The sequence below is a fragment of the Elephas maximus genome, chromosome 6 (genome assembly GCF_024166365.1).
Source record: "Elephas maximus indicus isolate mEleMax1 chromosome 6, mEleMax1 primary haplotype, whole genome shotgun sequence".
Lineage (NCBI taxonomy): Eukaryota > Metazoa > Chordata > Mammalia > Proboscidea > Elephantidae > Elephas > Elephas maximus.
The window spans coordinates 67572419-67580360 of record NC_064824.1 but is presented as its reverse complement, the minus strand read 5'-3'; positions in this window follow the sequence as shown (position 1 = coordinate 67580360).

The window sequence follows — 7942 nt, the reverse complement described above, 5'->3', positions numbered from 1 at the left end:
ACTCAACTACAAAAAGACAACCCAATTAAAAAATAGGCAAAGGACATGAACAGGCACTTCACTAAAGAAGACATTCAGGTAGCTAACAGATACATGAGGAAATGCTCACTATCATTAGCCATTAGAGAAATGCAAATCAAAACTACAATGAGACTCCATCTCACTTCAACAAGGCCGGCATTAATCCAAAAAACACAAAATAATGTTGGAGAGGTTATGGAGAGGCTGGAACACTTATACATTGCTGGTGGGAATGTAAAATGGCACAGCCACTTTGGAAATCAATTTGGCGCTTCCTTAAAAAGCTAGAAGTAGAACTACCATACGATCTGGCAATCCCACTCTTTGGAATATAACCTAGAGAAATAAGAGCCTTTACACAAACAGATATATGCACACCCATGTTCACTGCAGCACTGTTTACAATAGCAAAAAGATGGAAGCAACCAAGGTGCCCATCAACAGATGAATGGATAAATAAATGATGGTATATTCACACAATGGGAAACTATGCATCAATAAAGAACAGTGATGAAACTGTGAAACATTTTTCATAACATGGAGGAATCTGGAAGGCATTATGTTGAGCGAAATTAGTTGCAAAAGGACAAATATTGTATGAGACCACTATTATAAGGACTTGAGAAATAGTTTAAACAGAGAAGAAAATATTCTTTGATGGTTACGAGAGAGAGGAGGGAAGGAGGGAGTGAGAGGGTTATTCACAAATTAGATAGTAGACAAGAACTATTTTAGGTGAATGGAAAGACAACACGCAATACAGGGGAGGTCAGCACAACTGGACTAAACCAAAAGCAAAGAAGTTTCCTGAATAAACTGAATGCTTCAAAGGCCAGCGTAGCAGGAGTGGGGGTTTGGGGACCATGGTTTCGGGGGACATCTAGGTCAAATGGCATAATAAAATCTATTAAGAAAACATTCTGCATCTCACTTTGGAGAGTGGAGTCTCTGGTCTTAAATGCTAGCAAGAGACTGTCTAAGATGCATCAATTGGTCTCAACCCACCTGGATCAAAGGAGAATGAAGAACACCAAAGACACAAGGGAATTATGAGCCCAAGAGACAGAAAGGGCCACATAAACCAGAGACTACATCAGCCTGAGACCAGAAGAACTAGATGGTGCCCGGCTACAACCGATGACTGTCCAGACAGGGAACACAACAGAGAACCCCTGAGGGAGCAGGAGAGCAGTGGGATGCAGACCCCAAATTCTTGTAAAAAGACCAGACTTAATGGTCTGACTGAGACTAGAAGGACCCTGGTGGTCCTTGTCCCAGACCTTCTGTTAGCCCAAGACAGGCACCATTCCCAAAGCCAACTCTTCAGACAGGGATTGGACTGGACTACAGGATAAAAAATGATGCTGGTGAGGTCTAAGCTTGGATCAAGTAGTCACATGAGACTGTGTGGGCAGATCCTGTCTGGAGGGAAAATGAGAAGGCAGAGGGGGTCAGAAGCTGGCCGGATGGACACAAAAACAGAGGGTGGAGAGAAGGAGTGTGCTGTCTTATTAGGGCAAGAGCAACTAGGAGTATATAGCAGGGTGTGTATAAGTTTTTGTATGAGAGACTGACTTGATTTGTAAACTTTCACTTAAAGCACAATAAAAAAAAAAGAAAAAGAATACCGTGGCTTGGGTCAGGTACACCTTAGTCATCAAAGTGACATCTTTGCTTTTAAACAGCCTAAAGAGTTCTTTTGCAACAAATTTGCCCAACTCAATATGGTGTTTAATACCTTCATAATCACCCTAGAAATAATAAAACAGCAGAGGATGTAAACAATTTGAAACTAGAGTTCCACCAAGAGGCTGGAGCCAACCAGGTAGCCTGTGTGCTACGATGCAGAAGCCTTCATTATACGTTTAGACTCAGGCAGTGCAACTCAGCTGTCTTAGAATCATTGGAGTGCCACGTGACTTCCGATTGAAGTCCTCTCTAACCTGTACGTGATTTACTGCTTAAATATTGCCCTTCCAAATTCAGATACCTCAATATTGATCACTCGCCCTGATTAGAAGTTTTGCCAGACAAAACTAATCTCCATAGCCAGCCCCTTGAATCAATCCATGCTGACTTGACTTTTAGTGAGCCTTTTGCTTGCCCTGATGATCCTGCCCACTAGGACTGTTAACTAGCCACTCTTGCTCCTAATTTGTAGCTACTTTTTTTTAAAAGTCTAGGGCTGAACAATTCATGTTGAGAAAATTAGAAAATTTAAAAAGTGAGATTTAAAGAATTAAAAAGGACAGAAAACAATAGGGGTATTTCTTTTTGCCTATTCATGATTTTTAAGATAGGAACTTCCCAGTTTCCTTGCCTAGATGAGATCAAAGGCCAGATCAGAGGTATCAAAATAGGTGTCAGGCCTCATATTAGTCCATTTTTGAGCTGACATGGTAACTCATTAAAGATAGAGTAGGGCCAAAAATTCCTCATGCATATTTATTGGAATTTATATATCCATTCTTTGCACAAATGTTAATTTTTCACGTGTTATTCTGTACATCTTCTTCGGTCTTGCTAGTTGGAAATCATTAATGCAGCCTTGAAGACTGTTTCAGGACAGCCAGTGTTAGGAGGAGAGCAGGGGATTTGTTTCAGGACAGCCAGTGTTAGGAGGAGAGCAGGGGATTTTGTTAGCACTCTGTAAATAACGTATAACATAATGAGTTGTAGGGAGCTGGAGATATACATAGGGCAAGGATGATTTACAACACCATTTATAATTCAAAATACAGGAGGTAGAGTTGGAAAAGACCTTAGAGGTTAAATAGAACAGTCTCCTTGCTCAGGGAAGTAATCCTTTTGACAATAATCTTGATAAATGGTCATTTAACATCTGCTTGAACATTTTCAATGATTTCCAATGATGCGAAGCTCGCTGCTTATTTCGGCAGGTCATTTTATTTATTCCCGACTTGAATATTAGTAAATTTTTCTTTATAGTGATTTGAAGTCTACTTTCTTGCAACTACTCCCCAGAGAATCCAATTCTTTCTTCAGGAGTAATACAAAATGAGACTTAGTTAAAATGACTGGGCAATTTTTCTAATATGGTAAGAGAGTTATCACATTGTTCTTTCTCTTCTCCAAGCTAGTATTCCCGATTCTTTCCAAAATGCCCAACCATCCTTGTCACTTTCCTGTATATAGCATTAATTCTGACAATGCCTCAAATAGAACAGAATACTATTAAAAACAAACAAAAACAACCAAACCCATTGCTGTCAAGTCAGTTTGAACTCATAGTGACCCTATAGGACAGAACAGAACTGCCCCATAGGGTTTCCAAAGCTGTAATCTACAGAAGTAGACTGCCACATCTTTCTCCCACAGAGCAGCTGGTGGGTTCAAACTGCCAACCTTTCAGTTAGCAACGAAGTGCTCAACCACTGTGCAACCAGGGCTTCTGCAGAATACTGTAGAGGTTTGATTAGTTTTGTGTCCAATGACTCTGCAACTTCCTTTGATCTGGATTTAATACTTCATTAATGTACAGGTATGCATTGCTTAATGTTCACAATAAACATCCTGTGAAATAAGACATTATGTGATCTGGACATGGTGGGAACGCCATATAATGTAAGTCAGTCCCTATACAATCTGTAGTTAAATCCCTCTAAAGCCTGTTACAGAGCCCTGGTGGCATGGTGGCTAAGAGCTATGGCTGCTAATGGAAATGGTTGGCAGTTCGAATCCACCAACTGCTCCTTAGAAACTCTATGAGGCAGTTCTACTCTGATTTATAGAATCACTGTGAGCCGAATCAACTAGAGGGCAACTTGTATGGTGTTATTATTATTATTATTTTTGTAAAGCCTATTATATTAAAACCTTATGGGAGCCAGCTGGACAAAGCCCAAGAACTGTATCCACTAGATACAGGAGGCTGGCCTTGCCGGGCGTGCGGCTGGGCTGGGTAGGGACTGCGCTGGCAGCCGAATCGGGAATTTGCGAAGGTCGGGGCGCAGGACAGGGAGAGAGGCACAGGGAGGGAGCAGTGACAGGTGGCCAATGTCAGCGGGTGTGCGGGCCCGGAGCACAGTTGGCGGTGGCAGCCCTGGCTACTGTCGCCCTGTTGGTGAGACTGCCTCCTGATCACCTGCGCCGTCCCTGCCAAGCCGGGAGCTTGTGAGCATCCCAGCTGGACCGGCGTCCCCACCACCGTCCACTGAAAGAGCGGAAGAGCCCTGGAGGGTGCGGCCCTGAACAGGGAGTAAGAGGCTGCATGGCTGCTGGGTGGGTGAAGGAAGCCAGGAAGAGGGAAAGGAGGAGGCCAAGGAGGGGGAGGTGCTGTGGGGCTTGGGATGCTCCCTGGGCCCTGCTGCTGCTTGTTCACTCTGGGGACTTGGGGTCTTTAAAACCATCAGGGGGAAATAATAAACAAAAGGAGAGATGCTTTCCCTAAAAAAACCCAAAAAAACAGAACAACAACAACAAAAAAAAAACAAAAACAAACCTTATGGCACCACAGTCATATATGTGGCGGAAAGTTGCCCAAGCAGACGTTATGCTGTGCCTGACTGTAGAGTAAGCTGTTTCTTTTGGTGGTCAAATCACACTGTTGGCATATATTGAACTGCAGTTAACAAGAAAAGTCTTTTTTTTTTTACTTATATAGTTTTAAAAATTAATATACAGTAAAATTGACAGTTTTTTTTTTTTTTTAGTATATATTATGAGTTTTGACATGTTAGGTTTTTTGTTTTTTTTTTTTACTTTTTACTTTTTATTGTGCTTTAAGTGAAAGTTTACAAATCAAGTTAGTCTCTCATACATAAAGTTTATATACACCTTGCTATATACTCCTAGTTGCTCTCCCCCTATTGAGGCAGCACACTCCGTCTCTCCACCCTTTGTTTCTGTCTCCATGCTGCGAGCTTCTGACCCCCTCTGCCCTCTCATCTCCCCTCCAGGCAGGAGCTGCCCACATAGTCTTATATTGACACAATAGGTTTGTGTAACTTCCATCATAATAAGGATGCAGAATGGTTCCATCACCCTAAAAAACTCCCTTGTTCTACACCTTTGCAGCCACATTTTCTTTCAACCACTGGAAGCCAGTAACCTATTTTCTATCACTATGGTTTTGTCTTTTTAAGAATGTCATGTAAATGGAGTTATTTCAGTATGTGACCTTTTGAGACTGGCTTCTTTGAGATTCACTCATGTTGTGTGCATCAGCAATTTGTTCCTTTTTGTTGCTGAGTAGTATTCTATTGTATGGATGTAGTACAATTTGTTCATCCATTCACCAGTTTAAAGACATTTGGTTATTTCCAGTTTTGGCAATTATGAATAGAGCTATTACAAACATTCATATACAACTTTTTGTATGAACATAAGTCGTCATTTCTCTTGGGTCACAGGGCATGTTTAAGGAGCTCTGGTGGCACAATGGTTAAGTACTCAGCCCTGTGGAAAAACAACCTGGTGATATGCTTCCGTATAGATTACAACCAAGAAAACCTGCTGCGTCAGTTCTCTGTCACATGGGGTTGCTATGATTCGAAATTGACTTGACAACACCCGACAACAGAGTATGTCTAACTTCATGTTTATAAGTAACTGCCAGACTGTTTTCCAGAGTGACTACTATTTTGCATTTCCACCAGCAACATAAGAGTTTTAGTTGTTCTGCATCTTTGCCAGCATTTAGTATTTTTTTTTTTTTTATAGCCATTCTAATAGGTGTGTTGTGATATTTCATCTTGGTTTTAGTATGTTTTTCCCCACTGGCTAAAGATGTTGCATATCTTTGCATGTACTTATTTGCTTTCCATATAGCCTTTTTGGTGGTCTGCTCAAGTCTTTTCCCCATCTCTAAATTGAGTTGTTTGTTTTGTTACTGTTGAGCTTTCAGAGTTCTTTCTATATTCTGAATACAGGTCTTTTATCAGACACGTAATTGGCAAGTAATTTCTACCAGTCTGTAGCTTATCTTTTTATTCTCTTAATGGTGGGTGTCTTTTGTACAGCAAGTTTTTAATCTTGGTTAAGTCCAATTTATTAATTTTTCTTTTTTAGTTTGTGGTTTTTTTCTGTCAGGATTCTTTGTCTCACCCCAGGTCATGAAGATTTTCTTATATTTTTTTCTTCTAAGAGTTTTATAATTTTATGTTTTACATTCAAATCTATATGGTCCATTTTAAGTTAATTTTTGTATATGATGCAAGATATTGGTTGAGGTTAATTTTTTTTTTGCATATGTATATCTAATTGTTCCAACACCATTTGTTGAAAAGACAATCCTTTATTGAATTGTCTTTTCATCTTTGTCAAAATCAGTGCATGTGTGGGCTTATTTCTGGACTTTATTCTGTTCCATTGATGAAATAAGGAAGACTGAAGAAGAATTGACACCTTTGAATTGTGGTGTTGGTGAAGAATATTGAATATACCATGAACTGCCAAAAGAATAAACGAATCTGTCTTGGAAGGAGTTCAACCAGAATGCTCATTCTTTAGAAGCAAGGATGGTGAGACTGCGTCTTACATTCTTTGGACATGTTGTCAGGAGGGATCAGCCCCTGGAGAAGGACATCATGCTTGGTAAAGTACAGTGTCAGTGGAAAAGAGAAAGACTCTCAACGAGATGGACTGACACAGTGTCTGCAACAATGGGCTTAAGCATAACAATTGTTAAGGATGGTACAGGACCAGGCAGTGTTTCGTTCTGTGGTACATAGGGTCTCTATGAGTCAGAACTGATTTGATGGCACCTCACAGCAACAACAACAACCAACATTCCTTTACCAATACTACACTCTCTTGAGTCCTATAGCTTTGTAATAAGTCTTACAATAGAGTATTGTGATATCTCCAAATTTATTCTTCTTTTTCAAAATTGTTGTGGCTACTCTAGTTATTTTGCTTTTCTGTATTAGAATCAGATTGTCTATACTTACCAAAAATCTTGCTTGAATTTTTAATTTGAATTTCATTGAACCTATAGATTGACATCTTTACTATTAATTTGAGTAATAGTAAAATATTGACTCTTCCAATCAATGATCACAATGTGTCTCTCCATTTATTTAGACCTTTCTCAATTTTTAAAATCAGTGTTTTGGGTTTTAAAACTTCCTGTAAAAGTTTTGTTAGACTTATGTATAAGCATTTGATTATTTTTAGCTATTTTTATTATAAGTGGTATCGTGTTTTAAACTACAGTTACCAATTGTTTAATGTATGAAAATACTATTGATTTTTTTTTTTTATATGTGTGTTGACCTTGTGGCCTGAGACCTTGTCAAATTTACTTATTTGATCTAGGGTTTTTTTTTTTTTTTTTTTTAGATTCCTTGTTATTTTCTATGTAGGAAATCATGTTGTCTGTGAAACAGTTTTATTTCTTCCCTTTGGATCTATGTGCCTTTGTTTTTCTTGCTTTATTCCACTGGCTAGGAGTTCTAGTACAATGCTGAATTGGAGTAGTAAGAGTGTACACTCTTGCCATGTCCCTGGACTTACTGGGAAATCATCCACTCTTTCAACATTAAGACTTTCTGTAGTTGCCTTTTGGAGCCCTGGTGGCACAGTCATTAAGAGCTACGGCATGCTACAGCTGTTAACCAAGAGGTTGGCAGTTCCAATCCACCAGGCACTCCTTGGAAACCCTATGGGGCAGTTCTCTGCTGTCCTATAGGGTCGCTATGAGTAGGAATTGACTTGACGGCAACGGGTTTGGTTTTGGCTTTATCAGCTTGAGAAAGGTTCCATCTATCCCTAGTTTGCTGAGAGTTTTTTTTTTATCTGGAATGGTTGTTGAATTTTATTAAATGCTTTTTCTGCACCAATTGATATGATTGTATAGTTTTTCTTCTTTAGTTTATTGATATGGTGGATTACACAGATTGATTTTCAACACTGAACCACCCTTGTTTTCTCAAGATAAACCCCATCTGGTCATGGTGTA